This window comes from Silene latifolia, chromosome 10 (genome assembly GCF_048544455.1).
Source record: "Silene latifolia isolate original U9 population chromosome 10, ASM4854445v1, whole genome shotgun sequence".
Classification (NCBI taxonomy): Eukaryota; Viridiplantae; Streptophyta; class Magnoliopsida; order Caryophyllales; family Caryophyllaceae; genus Silene; species Silene latifolia.
This window is the reverse complement of record NC_133535.1, coordinates 95,924,012-95,947,131: the sequence shown is the minus strand read 5'-3', so window position 1 is coordinate 95,947,131 and position 23,120 is coordinate 95,924,012. Positions and strand designations below refer to the sequence as shown.

Here is a 23,120-nt window from a genome sequence, read left to right as displayed (position 1 = left end):
TATAGACCGCCATAGGACACGAGATTTGAACCTAGAGCGACCTTGCACTGCAAATTTTCTGACTTGACCATATTTGACCGTCGTTGACCTTGTTACGGTGGCTTTTGGGGCGGTTGAAAGACGGCTGGCAGAGGGGTTATACGGGTTGGTTGTGGGTATTTGGGATGGTTATTTGACCCACTAATTGGACACGCCTTGACCTGGGGTTTGGGTGGTTGATGTTGGCGGCAGGGGGCGGTTGTGCTGGTGGTGTTTGGGTGGTCAGGTATGGTGGTTTGTGCGGTGGTGACGGAAAACAGGGGAAGTGACTCGTGTTTGGGCAGGCTGTTTCGAGGGGGTTTTTAATGGTTGTAGGAGGTCTGGGTAGGGTGGTTTCTGGGTGGTATTTGTCGAGGGAGGATAGGGGAGTTGATTGGTGGTTGTAGGTGGCGGTGAAGGTGGCGTTAGGTGGTGGTTACGAGCGTGTTTTGTGGGGGTGTCAGGTGAGTGTTGCGGTTGGTGTCGTGTGATAGGGCGTGGGATTGTGGGTTGTTGGTGGTGGTGTAGCTGGCGGTTAAGGGTGAGTTGGGTGCGTGGGGTTGCAGGCTAGGGGTGTCGAGGCTGGGTGGTGGCTGTGGTGGCTTGTGGTGTCGGGTTTGGTGGGTTTTGTGAGGGGTGTTGGTCACGGTTTATAAACCGTGTATGGGGTGATGTGTGGTTGTTTTGTGACGGGTTTTTATTTAATTATTTTGGGTAACTCGGGTTATAATTGAATCGGGTTTTTAAGTACCGTAGACCTTTAATCATAATAATAAATAATATATTCGAATAATAAATATAAATTTATAAATAGTAATTTGAAGTAATAAATAATTAAATTGAATTATAATATGTTGATTAGGTGACGGTTGTGAAGAACTATAATCGAATCGGATTGCTTTATTTATTGGATTGATTGAGCTGCGTAATTGGAATTACTTGCCAGGTAGGATAACTACTCAACTTGTCTTGCTATTTATTTGATAAGAGGAATTGTGGAACTGTGTGGTTAATTGTCGTTGGATGAATTATCAGATGTGAATTATATGTCGTTGGTTTATATTGTGGTTATTGGTTTATTCATATCGTAATTATTGGATACCTCGGACTCGCTCGGGATGATTACTACTATTATATTTGAGCATGGCATTTGTGTTGGATACCTCAACTTCGGTTGGGATGGTGAATACCTCAACTTCGGTTGGGATGGTGAATACTTCAACTTCGGTTGGAATGATGAATACCCCGGGCCAGGGATTGGCGGGATGAACGGGTGTTTCGGGTGATGAGCTCGGTTGTATTTGCATTATATATCATATCATTTCACTTTGACTTGTTGTTGGTTATTCCTACTCAACCATTGGTTGACGTGTTTGCTTCTGTGTCAAAAATAAAATTGGTGCCTGCTTTAATTGATGGCATCCTGTGGTGAACCATTTAATATTTCCGGTTAAATGGGGAGCAGATTTAAATAGCAGGTTTTGAGTTAGCTGACTTGGGAGCATTGGGAAGAGAGCTCGACTTGGAACCTTAGAAGAAGTCTAGATCACATATATAGTTATATCACTTTATTTATTTCATTGCGAGATGTATTTATTTTTATAATAAATTTTAGTTGATTAAAGTTGTAAAACATATGTAATCATTAAAGTTTTATTTAAAGTACTTTGGTATTGTTGTACTTTGTTATTCACTACCTCGGGAAACCGAGATGGTAACAGTCCTATTTATTTGGGAATGTCTAGCTAAAGGCTCTGAATAAATGGGGTGTTACAAAGTGGTATCGAGCAAAACGATCCTCGGCCTAACCAATGAATAATAATGAATTTAGGATGTGTCTAAATAAAATGAACCCCGGGTAGAAACTGTTAGGAGCCCCTCTTAGTGCGGTTAAGAAGCGCGCCTTAATTCGTACCTTGGCCCTCTCAGCTTTGAATCGGGAACCTTGAGAGACATTTTAGAGTGGGGTAATTTAAAATGAAAATAGTATATTTCCTTTAGAAATTTGTTTGTCTTGTTTGAATGACTGTTTCCGTTAATGATTGCGGATGATTTCTTTTAAGTATTGATATGAGCATGTTGATATGGGGAAGGTATGTTGGCATGTATGTGGGAGGTGTGAGTATGATTAATATGTGAAGTGTTGAAAGAATTACATGAAATTGTGAAGAATGCGATTTTGGTTGATTTCTCGAAATTTTACCCTTGATTGTTTTGGCTGCCATTTACTACTTGTTTAAAATTCTCGTATGCAAAATTTATGAGTAATATCTTTATGAGTTAGCTTTCATATGTCATTGGTCTCATATTTAAATAATATACGGTTTAGGAGAAATAAATATTTTAGTGGACAGTAGTCGAAATATTCCTGTACAGTGATGTTTTCGCGCCATGTTTTTGTAAAATTTGCCATTTAAAAACTACTTAATTATTTGTTATAATTCCAAAGCCACTGGTTAGTAGACTCATGTATGTTTCTAAATTGGTAAGCCACGTTTTAAGAAAATATATTGACAATTTATGGTGATTTTTACAAGTTGACCTAAGTTTCTGACAAGTTGCTGTAAAATTTCTGTTTCGACCAAGTAACTTGTAAAATGCATTATAAATTAGTCATTTGGAGTTTTGATCTGATTCTTTTCACAATGGTTCATATACTTTCTATATTTTGATGTTATCAACTATGTGGAGTAGAATAATATGCCTAGTGATATGCGGAACGTGTTGCCCTAAGCCAATTATGCCTCTATGTTTAAGTTAGATGATGTTAGTAGAAATTAAAATGAATGATAGAAACTAAAATGAACAAATAATAAATCAATGGTGAAGGAAAGGTGGGTAGTACCTCAATAGATTAGGTGTCCGTCATACCAAACCAGTAGTTAACATATTTATAGCATCTCCATGCATACCAAGCAAGCATCTAGTACCCATATGCATTCCATATAGCACAACACTAGCATATGAATTCCGTAACCTAACTTGATTCCCTTATATTTCTTAGGATGGATCCTTATTTGCACCCAGAGAACATATTCATGTACCCAAACTCAGATTTGAACGAGCATTGCAAAGCCTTGGAATCTCAAATGGATGTTTTTGGAGCTTTAGTGGATTCGAAGTACCTAAATGACCCTCATCTTAGAGCCTACACTTTGGTTAACACTTTACCTTTCTCTGGACCTTTAGGGAAAGTAAGAGAAGATTACATGACTGAGTATGATAACTACAGGATGCATGAGAATTATAGTCATTATTATGGATCTATCTATCCTTCACATCTCACCTATAATGTCGTTTTAGCCTTGATTAAGATACCTAGTATATGTATGTTGGGCTGGTAACCATAGTCTCAACCGTGGACCTGAACAATTTGATCGTGCCATTGGGAGTAGTGATGAAGAGGGGGAGTCCTGTATGTTCCTTGGGGAAAAGGAGAGTGACACTTGTGAGGTGATAGAGATTAGCGATGATGATGATGAGGAGGAGGAGGAAGAGGTAGATATTATGTGGACTGGACCTTATGATGATGATAATGATAGACTTCAACCTCGACAGCAGAGAGCCTCAGACTATGAGATGGAAGATGATGTGATTTTTGTTAAACAAAAGTATACACTTGATCCTAAACCTAGGAAGCACAAATGGGCTCGTCTTGGGAATAGACTTAGAAGGGTCATTTGAATTAAGAAAAGTAACTAAACACTTATGCTTAGCTTTTGTGATAGTGTATTATTTATTTGGCAATGTATTCGCCAGAGTTTAAAAAAGTTAGTTTAAGTTGTGGTTTTGCTACTTGAAGTAAATCAAATATTTTGTTTTGTAATCGAGTTAACCATTAATTAGTGTTGGAAATAAAAGTTGTTTTATATTTCAATGTGTGTTTCATGTTTTATATTATAATAATGATTTGGTTGTTCCATTTGTTTGATATTTCGAACTTCGAGGACGAAGTTAAATTTTAGGGGGAAGGAATGTAATACTACGAATGTTTTGAGTTGTTGTTGTGATACATTGTGATGCGATTGGTATGGATGATAATCGTAAAAGGATGATGGTGTTGAATGATAATGTTGGATGATGGGAGTTGTGGGCGAACTTCGGGACGAAGTTCATTTTAAGGGGGGAAGACTGTAATACTCCGTATTTTAATAATAAATTGTGAAGATAATTTATGTAATTTAATAATTAATTATAAGACATTTCTAATAGTAATTATAATAAGATGTTAATTACATAATAAATTAATAATGCAAGTCGGGAATTGAGTTTAGCTAATATTTAGCATTGGGCCGTGTGCCATTGTTGTTTGGACCGAAATCTATTTAGTTGGTACGAGGGTAATCGGGAATTAATAAATAAATAATATGGGAATAATATTATATAAAGGTAATTATAATTATGATAATAATAATAAAATAGTAAATATTATATGAGGAAATTATAGTTGTGATAGGATTAATAGTATATAATAAATAATAATGATTTAATTATAATGACAATTCCTACTACTAATTAGAATAAGGAAAGTTACATGGTTTCCTAATTGGCCTCCTATTCTCTAAATCTTACACTATAAATACCACCTCAAATCTGAGAAATAATTCACAAATTAAAAAGAACAAGCTTTAGGAGACGGAAGAGGAAGGAATTAACATAAACCAATTAATCGACTCGAGGTAATTATCCGTCTTAAATCAATTTATATTCGTTTCATGTGAGCATCTTTAAGACAACCGTATGACTTGTATAGACCGCCATAGGACACGAGATTTGAACCTAGAGCGACCTTGCACTGCAAATTTTCTGACTTGACCATATTTGACCGTCGTTGACCTTGTTACGGTGGCTTTTGGGGCGGTTGAAAGACGGCTGGCAGAGGGGTTATACGGGTTGGTTGTGGGTATTTGGGATGGTTATTTGACCCACTAATTGGACACGCCTTGACCTGGGGTTTGGGTGGTTGATGTTGGCGGCAGGGGCGGTTGTCTTTGGTGGTGTTTGGGTGGTCAGGTATGGTGGTTTGTGCGGTGGTGACGGAAAACAGGGGAAGTGACTCGTGTTTGGGCAGGCTGTTTCGAGGGGGTTTTTAATGGTTGTAGGAGGTCTGGGTAGGGTGGTTTCTGGGTGTTATTTGTCGAGGGAGGATAGGGGAGTTGATTGGTGGTTGTAGGTGGCGGTGAAGGTGGCGTTAGGTGGTGGTTACGAGCGTGTTTTGTGGGGGTGTCATGTGAGTGTTGCGGTTGGTGTCGTGTGATAGGGCGTGGGATTGTGGGTTGTTGGTGGTGGTGTAGCTGGCGGTTAAGGGTGAGTTGGGTGCGTGGGGTTGCAGGCTAGGGGTGTCGAGGTGGGTGGTGGTGTGGTGGCTTGTGGTGTCGGGTTTGGTGGGTTTTGTGAGGGGTGTTGGTCACGGTTTATAAACCGTGTATGGGGTGATGTGTGGTTGTTTTGTGACGGGTTTTTATTTAATTATTTTGGGTAACTCGGGTTATAATTGAATCGGGTTTTTAAGTACCGTAGACCTTTAATCATAATAATAAATAATATATTCGAATAATAAATATAAATTTATAAATAGTAATTTGAAGTAATAAATAATTAAATTGAATTATAATATGTTGATTAGGTGACGGTTGTGAAGAACTATAATCGAATCGGATTGCTTTATTTATTGGATTGATTGAGCTGCGTAATTGGAATTACTTGCCAGGTAGGATAACTACTCAACTTGTCTTGCTATTTATTTGATAAGAGGAATTGTGGAAATGTGTGGTTAATTGTCGTTGGATGAATTATCAGATGTGAATTATATGTCGTTGGTTTATATTGTGGTTATTGGTTTATTCATATCGTAATTATTGGATACCTCAGACTCGTTCTGGGATGATTACTACTATTATATTTGAGCATGGCATTTGTGTTGGATACCTCAACTTCGGTTGGGATGGTGAATACCTCAACTTCGGTTGGGATGGTGAATACTTCAACTTCGGTTGGAATGATGAATACCCCGGGCCAGGGATTGGCGGGATGAATGGGTGTTTCGGGTGATGAGCTCAGTTGTATTTGTATTATATATCGTATCATTTCACTTTGACTTGTTGTTGGTTATTCCTACTCAACCATTGGTTGACGTGTTTTTCGTGTCAAAAATAAAATTGGTGCCTGCTTTAATTGATGGCATCCGGTGGTGAACCATTTAATATTTCCGGTTAAATGGGGAGCGATTTAAAAAAGCGAGTTTTGAGTTAGCTGACTTGGGAGCATTGGGAAGAGAGCTCGACTTGGAACCTTAGAAGAAGTCTAGATCACATATATAGTTATATCACTTTATTTATTTCATTTGCGAGATGTATTTATTTTTATAATAAATTTTAGTTGATTAAAGTTGTAAAACATATGTAATCATTAAAGTTTTATTTAAAGTACTTTGGTATTGTTGTACTTTGTTATTCACTACCTCGGGAAACCGAGATGGTAACAGTCCTATTTATTTGGGAATGTCTAGCTAAAGGCTCTGAATAAATGGGGTGTTACAAAGTGGTATCGAGCAAAACGATCCTCGGCCTAACCAATGAATAATAATGAATTTAGGATGTGTCTAAATAAAATGAACCGGGTAGAAAGCGTTAGGAGCCCCTCTTAGTGCGGTTAAGAAGCGCGCCTTAATTCGTACCTTGGCCCTCTCAGCTTTGAATCGGGAACCTTGAGAGACATTTTAGAGTGGGGTAATTTAAAATGAAAATAGTATATTTCCTTTAGAAATTTGTTTGTCTTGTTTGAATGACTGTTTCCGTTAATGATTGCGGATGATTTCTTTTAAGTATTGATATGAGCATGTTGATATGGGGAAGGTATGTTGGCATGTATGTGGGAGGTGTGAGTATGATTAATATGTGAAGTGTTGAAAGAATTACATGAAATTGTGAAGAATGCGATTTTGGTTGATTTCTCGAAATTTTACCCTTGATTGTTTTGGCTGCCATTTACTACTTGTTTAAAATTCTCGTATGCAAAATTTATGAGTAATATCTTTATGAGTTAGCTTTCATATGTCATTGGTCTCATATTTAAATAATATACGGTTTAGGAGAAATAAATATTTTAGTGGACAGTAGTCGAAATATTCCTGTACAGTGATGTTTTCGCGCCATGTTTTTGTAAAATTTGCCATTTAAAAACTACTTAATTATTTGTTATAATTCCAAAGCCACTGGTTAGTAGACTCATGTATGTTTCTAAATTGGTAAGCCACGTTTTAAGAAAATATATTGACAATTTATGGTGATTTTTACAAGTTGACCTAAGTTTCTGACAAGTTGCTGTAAAATTTCTGTTTCGACCAAGTAACTTGTAAAATGCATTATAAATTAGTCATTTGGAGTTTTGATCTGATTCTTTTCACAATGGTTCATATACTTTCTATATTTTGATGTTATCAACTATGTGGAGTAGAATAATATGCCTAGTGATATGCGGAACGTGTTGCCCTAAGCCAATTATGCCTCTATGTTTAAGTTAGATGATGTTAGTAGAAATTAAAATGAATGATAGAAACTAAAATGAACAAATAATAAATCAATGGTGAAGGAAAGGTGGGTAGTACCTCAATAGATTAGGTGTCCGTCATACCAAACCAGTAGTTAACATATTTATAGCATCTCCATGCATACCAAGCAAGCATCTAGTACCCATATGCATTCCATATAGCACAACACTAGCATATGAATTCCGTAACCTAACTTGATTCCCTTATATTTCTTAGGATGGATCCTTATTTGCACCCAGAGAACATATTCATGTACCCAAACTCAGATTTGAACGAGCATTGCAAAGCCTTGGAATCTCAAATGGATGTTTTTGGAGCTTTAGTGGATTCGAAGTACCTAAATGACCCTCATCTTAGAGCCTACACTTTGGTTAACACTTTACCTTTCTCTGGACCTTTAGGGAAAGTAAGAGAAGATTACATGACTGAGTATGATAACTACAGGATGCATGAGAATTATAGTCATTATTATGGATCTATCTATCCTTCACATCTCACCTATAATGTCGTTTTAGCCTTGATTAAGATACCTAGTATATGTATGTTGGGTGGTAACCATAGTCTCAACCGTGGACCGAACAATTTGATCGTGCCATTGGGAGTAGTGATGAAGAGGGGGAGTCCTGTATGTTCCTTGGGGAAAAGGAGAGTGACACTTGTGAGGTGATAGAGATTAGCGATGATGATGATGAGGAGGAGGAGGAAGAGGTAGATATTATGTGGACTGGACCTTATGATGATGATAATGATAGACTTCAACCTCGACAAAGCAGAGAGCCTCGGACTATGAGATGGAAGATGATGTGATTTTTGTTAAACAAAAGTATACACTTGATCCTAAACCTAGGAAGCACAAATGGGCTCGTCTTGGGAATAGACTTAGAAGGGTCATTTGAATTAAGAAAAGTAACTAAACACTTATGCTTAGCTTTTGTGATAGTGTATTATTTATTTGGCAATGTATTCGCCAGGAGTTTAAAAAAAGTTAGTTTAAGTTGTGGTTTTGCTACTTGGAAGTAAATCAAATATTTTGTTTTGTAATCAGTTAACCATTAATTAGTGTTGGAAATAAAAGTTGTTTTATATTTCAATGTGTGTTTCATGTTTTATATTATAATAATGATTTGGTTGTTCCATTTGTTTGATATTTCGAACTTCGAGGACGAAGTTAAATTTTAGGGGGAAGGAATGTAATACTACGAATGTTTTGAGTTGTTGTTGTGATACATTGTGATGCGATTGGTATGGATGATAATCGTAAAAGGATGATGGTGTTGAATGATAATGTTGGATGATGGGAGTTGTGGGCGAACTTCGGGACGAAGTTCATTTTAAGGGGGGAAGACTGTAATACTCCGTATTTTAATAATAAATTGTGAAGATAATTTATGTAATTTAATAATTAATTATAAGACATTTCTAATAGTAATTATAATAAGATGTTAATTACATAATAAATTAATAATGCAAGTCGGGAATTGAGTTTAGCTAATATTTAGCATTGGGCCGTGTGCCATTGTTGTTTGGACCGAAATCTATTTAGTTGGTACGAGGGTAATCGGGAATTAATAAATAAATAATATGGGAATAATATTATATAAAGGTAATTATAATTATGATAATAATAATAAAATAGTAAATATTATATGAGGAAATTATAGTTGTGATAGGATTAATAGTATATAATAAATAATAATGATTTAATTATAATGACAATTCCTACTACTAATTAGAATAAGGAAAGTTACATGGTTTCCTAATTGGCCTCCTATTCTCTAAATCTTACACTATAAATACCACCTCAAATCTGAGAAATAATTCACAAATTAAAAAGAACAAGCTTTAGGAGACGGAAGAGGAAGGAATTAACATAAACCAATTAATCGACTCGAGGTAATTATCCGTCTTAAATCAATTTATATTCGTTTCATGTGAGCATCTTTAAGACAACCGTATGACTTGTATAGACCGCCATAGGACACGAGATTTGAACCTAGAGCGACCTTGCACTTGCAAATTTTTCGACTTGACCATATTTGACCGTCGTTGACCTTGTTACGGTGGCTTTTGGGGCGGTTGAAAGACGGTGGCGAGGGGTTATACGGGTTGGTTGTGGGTATTTGGGATGGTTATTTGACCCACTAATTGGACACGCCTTGACCTGGGGTTTGGGTGGTTGATGTTGGCGGCAGGGGGCGGTTGTCTTTGGTGGTGTTTGGGTGGTCGGGTATGGTGGTTTGTGCGGTGGTGACGGAAAACGGGGAAGTGACTCGTGTTTGGGCAAAAAGGGTTTGTTTCGAGGGGGTTTTTAATGGTTGTAGGAGGTGGGTAGGGTGGTTTCTGGGTGTTATTTGTCGAGGAGGATAGGGGAGTTGATTGGTGGTTGTAGGTGGCGGTGAAGGTGGCGTTAGGTGGTGGTTACGAGCGTGTTTTGTGGGGGTGTCAGGTGAGTGTTGCGGTTGGTGTCGTGTGATAGGGCGTGGGATTGTGGGTTGTTGGTGGTGGTGTAGCTGGCGGTTAAGGGTGAGTTGGGTGCGTGGGGTTGCAGGCTAGGGGTGTCGAGGTGGGTGGTGGTGTGGTGGCTTGTGGTGTCGGGTTTGGTGGGTTTTGTGAGGGGTGTTGGTCACGGTTTATAAACCGTGTATGGGGTGATGTGTGGTTGTTTTGTGACGGGTTTTTATTTAATTATTTTGGGTAACTCGGGTTATAATTGAATCGGGTTTTTAAGTACCGTAGACCTTTAATCATAATAATAAATAATATATTCGAATAATAAATATAAATTTATAAATAGTAATTTGAAGTAATAAATAATTAAATTGAATTATAATATGTTGATTAGGTGACGGTTGTGAAGAACTATAATCGAATCGGATTGCTTTATTTATTGGATTGATTGAGCTGCGTAATTGGAATTACTTGCCAGGTAGGATAACTACTCAACTTGTCTTGCTATTTATTTGATAAGAGGAATTGTGGAACTGTGTGGTTAATTGTCGTTGGATGAATTATCAGATGTGAATTATATGTCGTTGGTTTATATTGTGGTTATTGGTTTATTCATATCGTAATTATTGGATACCTCAGACTCGTTCTGGGATGATTACTACTATTATATTTGAGCATGGCATTTGTGTTGGATACCTCAACTTCGGTTGGGATGGTGAATACCTCAACTTCGGTTGGGATGGTGAATACTTCAACTTCGGTTGGAATGATGAATACCCCGGGCCAGGGATTGGCGGGATGAATGGGTGTTTCGGGTGATGAGCTCAGTTGTATTTGTATTATATATCGTATCATTTCACTTTGACTTGTTGTTGGTTATTCCTACTCAACCATTGGTTGACGTGTTTGCTTTTGTGTCAAAAATAAAATTGGTGCCTGCTTTAATTGATGGCATCCTGTGGTGAACCATTTAATATTTCCGGTTAAATGGGGAGCGATTTAAATAGCGAGGTTTTGAGTTAGTGACTTGGGAGCATTGGGAAGAGAGCTCGACTTGGAACCTTAGAAGAAGTCTAGATCACATATATAGTTATATCACTTTATTTATTTCATTGCATGAGATGTATTTATTTTTATAATAAATTTTAGTTGATTAAAGTTGTAAAACATATGTAATCATTAAAATTTTATTTAAAGTACTTTGGTATTGTTGTACTTTGTTATTCACTACCTCGGAAAACCGAGATGGTAACAGTCCTATTTATTTGGGAATGTCTAGCTAAAGGCTCCTAAATAAATGGGGGTGTTACAGTCAGAGTCAACATCATAGTCAAAGAAGAACCCTTCCTTATTTACAGCCATTTCCTTAAAGTGATATATGAACAATTGGTCATCCCGTTCATGAATGTAACATTTCACATTTCTGTGAAAGTTCTTAAAATCATTTAGGCTAGCTCCAATGTTCTCAAAACCATTTACGTGTTCTTTCAACATTTTGTATGTCTTCGTTGCTCCTATCTTGTTTGTAAAAGAATGATATACTTTAAGGCATCAAAGATAGGAAACATCTTTATGATGCCCCAAATAAGTGTAATTTTAAAAAGTGTAATATAAAAAAGCGTAATTCTAACAAATCAAAGGTGTAATTCTAAAAATCAAAAGTGTAATTTCAAAGACAATATAAATAAGTGTAATTTTAATAGAACAAAGTGTAATTCTAACAGGAAAAAGTGTAATTCCAAATAAGTGTAATTGTAATAAAAGGCTAACTAGATGACACACCCTACAATTATAAAGGATAATGATTTTTCGATAATCGGTTGATTGCATTTGAGCTGTAAATGAATGATATACGTAAGTGTAATCGTAACATAAAACTGAAATTTCAAAGACTATATAAATATGTGCGATCGCAATATAAAAAAGTGTAATTCTAACAATCAAAATTGTAATTTTAACAATCAAAAGTGTAATTTCAGCACAATATAAATAAGTGTAATTTTAATAGAACAAAGTGTAATTCTAACAGGCAAAAGTGTAATTCCAAATAAGTGTAATTGTAATAAAAGGCTAACTAGATGACACACCCTACAATTATAAAGGATAATGATTTTTCGATAATCAGTTCGATTGCATTTGAGTTGTAAATGAATGATATACGTAAGTGTAATCGTAATATAAAATCGAAATTTCAAAGACTATATAAATATGTGTGACGCAATATAAAAAAGTGTAATTCTAACAATAAAACGTAATTTCAAAGACAATATAAATAAGTGTAATTTTAATAGAACAAAGTGTAATTCTAACAGACAAAAGCGTAATTCCAAATAAGTATAACTGTAATTAACAAAAGTGTAATGTTAGATAATAAAAGTGTAATTCCATAGATTGGTGTCATAAATAGAGAGCCAAAGACTACCTCAAGCACTCACCCTATAATTATAAAGGATAATCATTTTGTGATAATCTGTTAAGTTGCATGACATGACTTTCAAACTCTTTGTCCCCGGGTCGATATGAGCTCATGGTTGTGTCCTGCATGAAAGCGATCAATGAATAACCCCCCATTCTTCATAAATAGTCGAATCCTCGCTTTGCATCCCACGCGCTTGACTTTGTGCTTTCGCACCTCATCCTGACGCCCACTTCTCTCTATTTCTTTTTTATATTTGAACCCTTCTCGGTTGCAAACCAACAACTTTGACTTGATTTTCCCGTCACGCCATCTTTTGGTCGTGTATTTCCGTACATCGAAACCGCAAGCAATTGCATAGATCTTATAGAATGTCACTGCTTCCTCGATTTCCAAAAATTCCTGCCCAATATAAGGTGTAAACTTTTCTTCTACTACCCTGCAAAATTCCTCCTCATTTGGCTTTCTTTTGCTATTGTCCTGAGCAGTATCTGTCAATGGTTGAAACAATATTCTCCACAAGCTTCATCTTAGACAACAAATATGTAATTTTAATAAAGAAAATTGTAATTTAAACAGAAGACAACAAAAAGTACAACTGTCATCCAGACCTAAAGTGTAAGTTAAACATTAGGGGTAACTTTAACAAACAAAATAGTAACTTCAGTGAATAAGAGTGTAATTCTAGTCGACAATGTTGTAATTCCAAATATTAGTGTAATTTTAACAATAATAAGTGTAATTTCAGCGAATACAAGTGTAATTTCAACAAAGCATAATTTTAGTGCAAAGAAATGTAACTCTAGTCGACAATGGCTTAATTGCAAAGATTTGTGGCAAATTTAAAGGAATCAGCATATCAAACATTTATCTGATGACCCAAATAAGTGTAACTTTAATCAAGAAAATTGTAACTTCAGTAAATTCAAGTGTAACTTATCCATTTCAGCAATAGAATAGTTTTATCTTTTCAATGATGTAACTCTAATTTCAGAAACTGTAATTTTAACTGAAATATGTTTAATTTCAAGTAACAAAAAGCGTATTTTCAAACACACGTGTTGATATGTAAATTCCAGCGGGAAAAAATGTAATATTTGAACCTAAAGTCAAACTTAAACCTATTACCAAAATACAAACAATTCACTCTTTTTAACTACATACTCATTGATGGCAAGAATTTTACACTGTACATGAATTAGGTTACAGCCCAAAACTTGCTCTACAAAACTTGTTCATATGTATGTTCATTGTTTTCAAGTATTTCATTTTTAATATAGAGAGTTCAGATTTATAAAACATAAACAGATAAAAGAATTATTAGATGTAAATAATTACCATCCATCACTGTTACAATTTACATGTCAGCCATTGTTGATGTTGGAGTACGCACTTTATCAGGCTTGTTGTTGTTGTTGACTCAGGATCTTTGTGTACCTTTGATATGCTAAAAATGGTAGGATCAAAACAAATTACTTTATTTGCTACAAATTATGACCATGTAAGATTACCGCGAGATATCAAATTGTTGTTCATGTTGGCAAATTGTTGTTCTTGTTGAAACGGGATTTTAAATATTGCTGAAGGGCGGTTTTTGGGATGTTATCGCCATGAAAGAGAGGAAGAAATTTGATGTTTTTTTGTGTGTGTATTTTAAATTTGGTGGTTGTTGCTGATATTGTGTTGAGGAAGTGTTATAGAAAGTACATGCATGTTGACAATAAACAGTGGGTAATAGCTTTGTCCCCTGACACAACTCCCTCTCTCATGCTAACCCTATTTTCCTTTTTTTTTCCAACGCCTAATGACCCTATATTACTCCCTTCATCCAGACGGTTGATTTAGGAGATCCTATGGCTCTAATAAAGACTTAGGGACTCAAATATTATGAAGGACTTATTAGAACTTGACACTATATATATATATATATATATATATATATATATATATATATATATATATAGAGAGAGAGAGAGAGAGAGAGAGAGAGATTGGATTTGGTGATTTTGGTTCTTATGGTGAGTTGTGAGTTTGGAAAATCTCAGCCACTAGATTATATTAGAGATGAATGGCCAAGATCTAATCTTACATGTCATATAAAATCACTGTCATTTACTTATTTTCTCTTTTTTCCTAGTGTTACTCTTTTTTTTTTTTTTTTTAATTTTTTTTATCTCCTTTTGTACCTCGTGTTATTATGCTTTTTTTTTACAACTTTGATTTTTTTTTCTCTTATGTTTTTCTCTAATTTTCTCATTATGTTACCTTTTTTTCTTTTTCTTTTTGTACCAAATTTTTTTTTCCTTGAATTTTTTTTACTCTTATTTTTTTACCTCGTGTTATTATGCTGTTATTGTGCTTTTTTTACTTTGATTTTTTTATGACTTTGATTTTTTTTCTCTTTTTTTTTTACCACATGTTATTGTTATTCCGCTGTTATTGTGATGTTATTCTGCTGTTACTTTGATTTTTTTTTTACGACTTTGATTTTTTTTCTTTTTTTTTACCACGTGTTATTGTGCTGTTACTCTACTGTTTATCTCGTGTTATTATGCTGTTATTGTGTGTTTTTTTTTACGGATAATGCACGCGGTGCCCTTAAGGTTTGAGATTTTGCCCGAAATACCCAATTTTTTTATCCGGCAAACTTTAAGAGGCCATAACTCGTGTGTACAAGCTCTGAAAGTGACGGTTTTTTTTTTCAAATTGATCATCTTTTTGAGATCTACGACTTGAAAAAAAAAATTGTCGAGTTTGGAATTCGTGACCAAGAGATATGGTCACTCAAAGTTTGTTCGGTCAAAAAAACTTTGACATAAAAAAACTCATAGCCAGAGTATCCAAATACGACAATTTTTTTTTTTCAAATCGTAGTTCTCGGAAATTTGATCGATTTGAAAAAAAAAATTATCACTTTCAGAACTCATAAACACGAGTTATGGCCTCTTAAAGTTTTCCGGATTAAAAAATTGGGTATATCGGGCAAAATCTCAAACCTCAAGGGTACCGCGTGCATTTTCCCTTTTTTTACTTTGATTTTTTTTACGACTTTGATTTTTTTTACCACATGTTATTGTGCTGTTATTGTTATTCCGCTGTTATTGTGATGTTATTCTGCTGTTACTTTGATTTTTTTTACGACTTTGATTTTTTCCCCCTTTTTTTACCACGTGTTGTTGTGCTGTTATTCTGCTGTTAATGTGATGTTATTCCGGTGTCACTTTGATTTATTTACTACTTTGATTTTTTTTTACTACTTTGATTTTTTTACTCTTTTTTTTACCGCATGTTATTGTGCTGTTATTCTGGTGTTATTGTCATTCTGGTGTTATTGTGATGTTATTCTGGTGTCACTTTGATTTTTTTTACTACTTTGATTTTTTTACTCTTTTTTTTACCACGTGTTATTGCGCTATTATTCTGATGGTATTGTTATTCTGGTGTTATTGTGATGTTATTCCAGTGTTACTTTGATTTTTTTTACTACGCGTTATTGTGCTGTTATTCTGGTGGTATTGTTATTCTGGTGTTATTGTGATGTTATTCCGGTGTCACTTTGATTTTTTTTACTACTTTGATTTTTTTACTCTTTTTTTTACCACGTGTTATCGTGCTGTTATTCTGGTGTTATTGTGATGTTATTCCGGTGTCACTTTAGTTTTTTTACTCTTTTTTTCCCGTGTTATTGTGCTGTTATTATAGTGTTATTGTGGTGGTATTGTAGTTTTAGCCGTGTGTTATTATAGTACTCCCTCCACTTTCCTATTTTCACCCCATTTCCCTTTTTTGGCAAATTATCTATTTTCACCCCATTTCTCTTCTTTCCTTATTTGGACTACCTTTTTCATTCTTTAATCATTCTTTTCACCCAACTTACATCTCTATTATTACTTTTTCATTCTTTAATCATTCTTTTCACCCCACTTACAACTCTTTTATTACTTTTTCATTCTTTAATAATTTTTCTTAGTATGCGTGTAGAAAGAAATGGGGTGAACAAAAAAAAGTGGAGGGAGTATTATTCTAGTGTTATTGTTGTGTCATTGTCATTATTATTCAAGTGTTATTGTTGTGTTGTTGTGTTATTATCTCATGATATTGTGTAGAGAATTATTTTAACTTGAAGATCAAAGTTTTGATCCATTGCTTTGTAACTTTAAATATTTGGAATTTAAACTTCCAACTACAAGACACTTTTGCGAATCGGAGTTTCATATGTCATTTTCATTATTTCTCTAGCTATCGATGATAAAATATAACATGACCATTAACCATACATTTCAATCCATTACCATTCATCGATAACTTAAAAACTACTTTTCCGAAAATTCTACGATGTAATTTAAATTAATCGGTTTGTACGTTGTAAATACCCTACATTTCAATACCGTTTACCCCTTATATGTAAAAATGACTAATTCCATTGAACTACTGGAGACTGTGTTGACTACAACAAGCTTAACAAAGGGACTGTCAAAGATGTTTCCCATACTAGTCATTGAAGAGCCAGTAGATGGGCTACATTGCTCAACTTTTTTTTTCAAGAGTTGGTGGACACCAAATAATGACCATGCTGGTATCCCATTAGCACACTGATTTACTGAACTTATTAAGAAAAGTTGGGAAGCAGATCATGAATTGCAAGTACTAATTCAACAACTGAAGGATGGTACAGTCCAAAGCAAATGTAGAGTCAAATGATGAATTAAGAAGGAAGGACGCATTAGTTGTAGGGGCCGATGGCAATTTGAGGAAGAAAGCTATTGCATTGCTACATGATTCTCCTTTAGGATGACATTTTGGAACCATTGTCAACAATGAAACAACCCACATCGACACAATTGCAGACCATCACACTCTCTCCTGCTCCGTCTCGTGCACCAATTCCGGAATTGATCACCATTGCCGAGAGCTGCTGCAAACAATCAGCATCTACCGTGTTTCGATTCGCCCATCAGTAGCCTTGAATTGGCTACACCATCAGCATCTCTTACCGCCTGCAATTCACCTCAATTTCGATCAAATTTGTACCTGACCAAACCTGCTTCATCGTTACCCGGACACAAGCAGCAACTATTGCAACAACCAGCATGCTCACTTGCTCACAGATCGACAAAAACCACCATGAATCACCATATCAATAGACAATAATCCCCGCATCACTTCGCGATGAACTCAGGCGAAACCGTTGTCGTTAATGTTTTTTCTAGTAGCCCAGAATTGCACCTTCATACACCAGCTACAACGCCGACTAAATTCGCCTAGATGCCACCAATTCAACCACCACTCACGCAACATAAAAATTTATCAAATCATAACCATACATTCATACCTGAGGATTGAACATATATTGGGGGCGATCGAGATCGACCAGGAGATTCCGGCGGAAAATTCGCAATTGAATCCCACGAAGCAACATGACCAAGAGTGGGTACGCACCGAGCAACCCAGAAATCAGCCGCTAAACCATATCAAGTCGAAATCCGACGCAATTTCAAGAACCGAAATTGGTGAAATTGAGATGATATCAATATTATGGCACCGAAATAAAGCCATCAACAAAAGTGGGAAATTCACTGATCAGTTGTATCAGTGAGAATTTTTTTTTTTTTTTTAATTCTTCTGATTGAAAGAATAAATAATGCGGGTCTTGGATTTTCTTGAAGAAAATAATCATGGGACCCTGGAGGTAGATGCTATCAGCCTATCAACAAAAGTGGCTTAACAGCATTAGATCTGTTGTTAATTTTCCCAATTTTATATTAGAGATGGCTGATTTCGCACTCGGTTTCGATTCCGAGTTAAGTGCTGATGCAGGACGGCTGGCCACGGTGTTTTGAGTGAAGTGGGATCGACGGTGATTGAACGGCGATGGTGGCTGCTCGTGAAGGATGTAGATTGAAGAGATCGAGGAGCGGCTGCTGCTGGTGTGTCGATTGAGATGCAGGGAATGAATTATGGTGGCGTGCGGGTATGGAGCACGGAGGTCTCGAATTGGCAGAGGATGGGAATTATTAGATTTTAATCTCAGCCATCTGTTTTCCTTTCATCTAAGGGCTGAGATTTGTGAGCACACAAACTCACAACTCACCATAAGAACCAAACTCACGAGATCCCGCCCCTCTCTCTCTCTATATATATATATATATATTTGGGGTCAGGTGCGAACTAAAGTACGGTGCGAACCGTACGAACTAACCCAAATCAATAAAATACGCGCTGACATTTCAATTTTAAACTATTCTTCCACTCCACCTCATATTTGCTCCGTGACATTCAATTATTCATATCCTCTTCCTCTCTCACCCCAACACACAGGCCACGACCTCCGATCGCTGACGCCGGACCACCAATCACAGCCGAAAAACGCAGACAACCCCACAACGACCACCTAATCTACTAGCTGAAACAATTAGACACCCTCCCATCACAAACACTGAACTTTGATCGCCTCCCACCACTTCCACCGCTAGCCGTCACTTCCATCGCTAGCCATCACTTCCACCTCCGGCCGTCACTACCACCATTGGTCGGCACTTCCACCACCACTCTTACCATCTATATTTTCGTCGATGACCCTTCCTAAGAACGGATTTTAGTCTATTATAGCAAAAAGGTTAGATTCAATTCTTATTTTAATCTTTGTTGTTTAGTATTTTGAATCTATTCAATTGTAAAGATTTAAGAATTAGTTTATGCGAAAAGATGAGATTACAATAAAAAAACAATTTATTTTTAGGTGTGAATTTTAATTAAGAAATTGGGTTTATAAAAATTGGGGTGAGAGAGGAATAGAGAATTAATCGGACACATGGTGTTCCAGGCATTGAATCTCTGACACTGTGGACTCGAGGAATAGAGAATTAATCGGACTGATTCATGAGTATGTAATATTGCTGCAGAATGTTGATTGCCTCAAATTGACAACTTTGGAGACTGACAGTCGGCTTTGTTTTAGGAGTCTTCTGAGCTTGCGATGTACCTGGGGGAAAACATGACATTCACACCAACACAAGTCTTGGGTATGTTGCTCTCTAGCTTGAAGGGCATAGCAGAGAAGAATCTGAATGCTTCTGTCGTGGATTGTTGCATTGGAATACCAGTCTACTTCACTGATCGTCAGAGAAGAGCTATCCTAGATGCAGCAATAATTGTCGGCTTAAATCCTCTGCGTTTAATCCATGAAACGACGGCTACTGCATCTGCCTATGGATTTTACAAGACTGACTTACCTGAAAATGACCCTATAAATGTTGCATTTGTAGATGTCGGGCATTCGAGTTTACAAGTGTGTATTGGTGCCTTTAGGAAATGCCAAGTTAAGATCTTGTCTCATTCATTTGACCGTGATTTTGATGAGATACTTTTCCAACATTTTGTTACTAAGTTCAAGGATGAATATAATATTGATGTGCATCAGAACGAGAGGGCTTGCGTCAGACTTAGGGCAGCCTGTAAGAAACTGAAAAAGTTATTAAGTGCCAATCGTGAGGCTTCATTGACCATTGAATGTCTAATGGAGGGGAAGAGAATTCCAAGAATTGGCGAATCATGCTGTTAGGATTGGGAAGAGAATCTAAAGCAAGGCGATGAGTATTATGAATAATTTTATGAATCATGCTGTTAGGATTGGTGTGAACATTCCTCCTACTAGAGTTGCAGAATAATGGTGGAGGAGAAGAAGATTTACATGGACTGAAAAAGTTGTTGATTACTGCTTGTGTTCAAGCCCTTTTTTTTAATCATATATGGGATGCAAGGACAAATGTATGCTATTTAGTGTGTTCCTAGACATCAATGGCTCATCAGTCAGATTAAGACTGAAGTTACAGTTCGTTTTCAACTATTATGCAAAGGGGGTGATTGGATTAGGGTGAAAGAGTGGCTACATTAATGTAATTGACTGCTTTTTTTTATATACATACATGTTGCACCACTCCCAGATACATGAATTTGCACTCTCAGATACATGTGTCACATGTGTATCTCGCAATACCAAAATGTGTATCTAGAGGCAATAGTGTGTGTATCTACAACCCACAACCTATCACAACCCATAACTACCACCGACTACCTCCACATTAGCACCACCACCAACAATACCACTAGTAACACCACATCAACACCACTGTGCGACCACCACTAACACATCAGCACTCAAGTCATAAACCACCACCATTCACCGTCGCCGTCCAACTACTAGCACTTCCTACCATGACTTTTGAAATTTAGAGAAGGTTAGAGTTTATTTGAACGAACTCTTCGCCGTACAACTACTGGCACTTCCTTGACTAAAAGCTACGAAATTTTAACCTAGCTTTGTTTCTCAATCACTTTGTTTGATTATAGTAATGGTGGTGATTTTTCTTAAGATTATTTTCTCTAATCTCTCATAATCGTGCTCTTGTTATGCTAACTCCTACTTGAGAATATTATGTGGTCAGAAACAATATGCTATGTAATGGTTACGTTGTATCGTTGATTACAAATTTGGTCAACAATGTTCCCAAAAACATTTTTAGAAGGTTATCAGATTACCTGAAACTGTAAACTAATATGTACTCCCTCGGTCCCGTTCATTTGTTGTCCTTGGTGTCTCAGTGAGTTGTTGTCCGAGTTGTTATCCTTTCTATTTTAAGAATGAACTTGATGAACAATTTGATCATTCACACTCAATTTGTTCCACTTGTCATTTAGTAATTGGTCCCTTCCTTTTTCCTTGGTCTTTGTGCCAAAACCAAAGGACAACAATTGACCGGGACAGAGAGAGTAGTATTCTACGCAGTATATAAGTGGCATTGAACTGATGAATGATTTTGATATAAAAAGTTAGAATTTCAAAGGTAATCAGAATCGGAGAATGTAAACTGTTCTTATTGAGATACTACTTAATCTAAAGGAGTGCATTGTCAAACTAAAGGAGTGTATTTAGCAATGTAAATGAGTGTATGGTAAAATAGTGTATCTAGCAAGGTAAGTGAGTGTATCTAGCATGTTATAGATGTGTATCTAGGAAGGTAAAAAAGTGTATCTAGTTGTCTAGAGATGTGTATCTACAGAATTGTTATGTTAATTAGACATTGCACAAACATAGTGATTTGGGATTAATGTATACTATGGATTTTAAGGAACCTGAGCCAGTTGCTGCTGGAAATCCAATGGACAACTCAGGTATGAACCCACTCTTTTGTTTTGAACTTGTATTTACCTTATATTGTATTGATGTTTGTTGTAATTGGAATTTGTGTTGGTATCTTATGCAAGATATGGTTATTAGATGAGTAGCTCAGAGAAAAGAGGGAGAGGGCTTAAGGAGGACATATAGATGTTTTGTAAATTGATTTAATGTAGACTGTAGACTATTAAAAATGCGAATTATTGAGTTTGACGAGTGGATTCTATGGATCTGCAATTCATTTGCAACCTTGCGGGAATTTTGAGAAGTTTTGGTATTCGAATAAATGTATACGCCTTGTTTTTGTTTTACTTTCTGTGTTGCAGTTCACTTGTCTTTTGAAGTGTGAATTTGTGCCCTTCTGATGCACTGAACAAGGAAGCTGAAGCTCTCCTCAAATGTGCTGAAATATGGATCGTATGCGTGGGAGTATAAAACAAAGCTATAATGAGCGTAGTATAAGACGAACCTACTCATATAATGAAAGGGTTTGACCCTCAGATGCATCTAGTTGAGCGTAATATGGAACTAGTATAGATCCCGCGCATTTAATGCGTGGTATTTATAGAGTTTGTACTTTTTTTAGCGTGTATTACTTAATTATCTTCCAAATTTATACCTTAATATTTTCATATTTCACGGATTGCATTTTGATATGAGAAAATACTTTAACTGCAAAACTAATAAATAATTGAGTATGTCATGAAATCTGTATTTTAAAGAATACTTTTATTACAAAGTTAATGATTTAATTTTATAATTTCTCTTAAATATCATAATGAATTTTTTTCACAAAGATAATAATATTAGTTTATAATATTTTTGTTTTATACAGTGTAATTAGGTATCAAGTCATTCTCTAAGAAACATTAGCAAATTGTATTTTATAATTTTATACCACTTTTATTTTATTTGATTAAAACACTATAATTTAGAATTTAATGATAAAATTATACATTAAATAAAAGATATTAGTTTAATGAAAAAAATCTCATTTCTTTCCATATATAAGTAGATGGAGTTTGGAGGGGAAACTTTTGAAAACTTTTCTTCTCTTAGTATATAGGTGATGAGATAATTTAATTATAGCAATGATTGTCTTATGAGCTTGCAGATTTGACCTTGTTAAAAATATCTTTAATTAATGAGATAATTATAGCAATGATTGACATTATTTTTTACGTTAGATTTGGCCCATAGTAGAATGCAAAATTAAAAGCCCAATTAGAAGTTAATATAGTTAGGCGGGAAAAAACGTAGAGTCACCTATTCATTTAGTAAATAGAGGATTGAGTTTACATATTAACCAAAGTGAGTACAAGTAGAATAAAATCCATAGTATACATTAATTCACATTTTGATTATGCTGCCGATTGTACCTACATACAGTTAAGAATCTTATCCAGCACGTAAAACCCTGGTGTGATCACCACTTTTACATTGCTCGGTTTCTCCCATTTCTGCTTATCATAACAGAATTGTTATGTTCAGACATTGCACCAACGCTGCCCACA

The 23,120-nt window shown here is 35.8% G+C and overlaps 1 long non-coding RNA gene across 1 annotated transcript; it reads left to right on the top strand.

Moving 5' to 3' along the window:
* The first annotated feature begins 16,835 nt into the window (after nucleotides 1-16,835).
* On the top strand, nucleotides 16,836-22,240 carry LOC141605765 (uncharacterized). The gene is made up of 3 exons (XR_012526462.1): nucleotides 16,836-19,047; nucleotides 19,334-21,602; nucleotides 21,933-22,240. It is a non-coding gene; the product is annotated as an uncharacterized LOC141605765 (long non-coding RNA).
* Nucleotides 22,241-23,120: the final 880 nt, after the last annotated feature.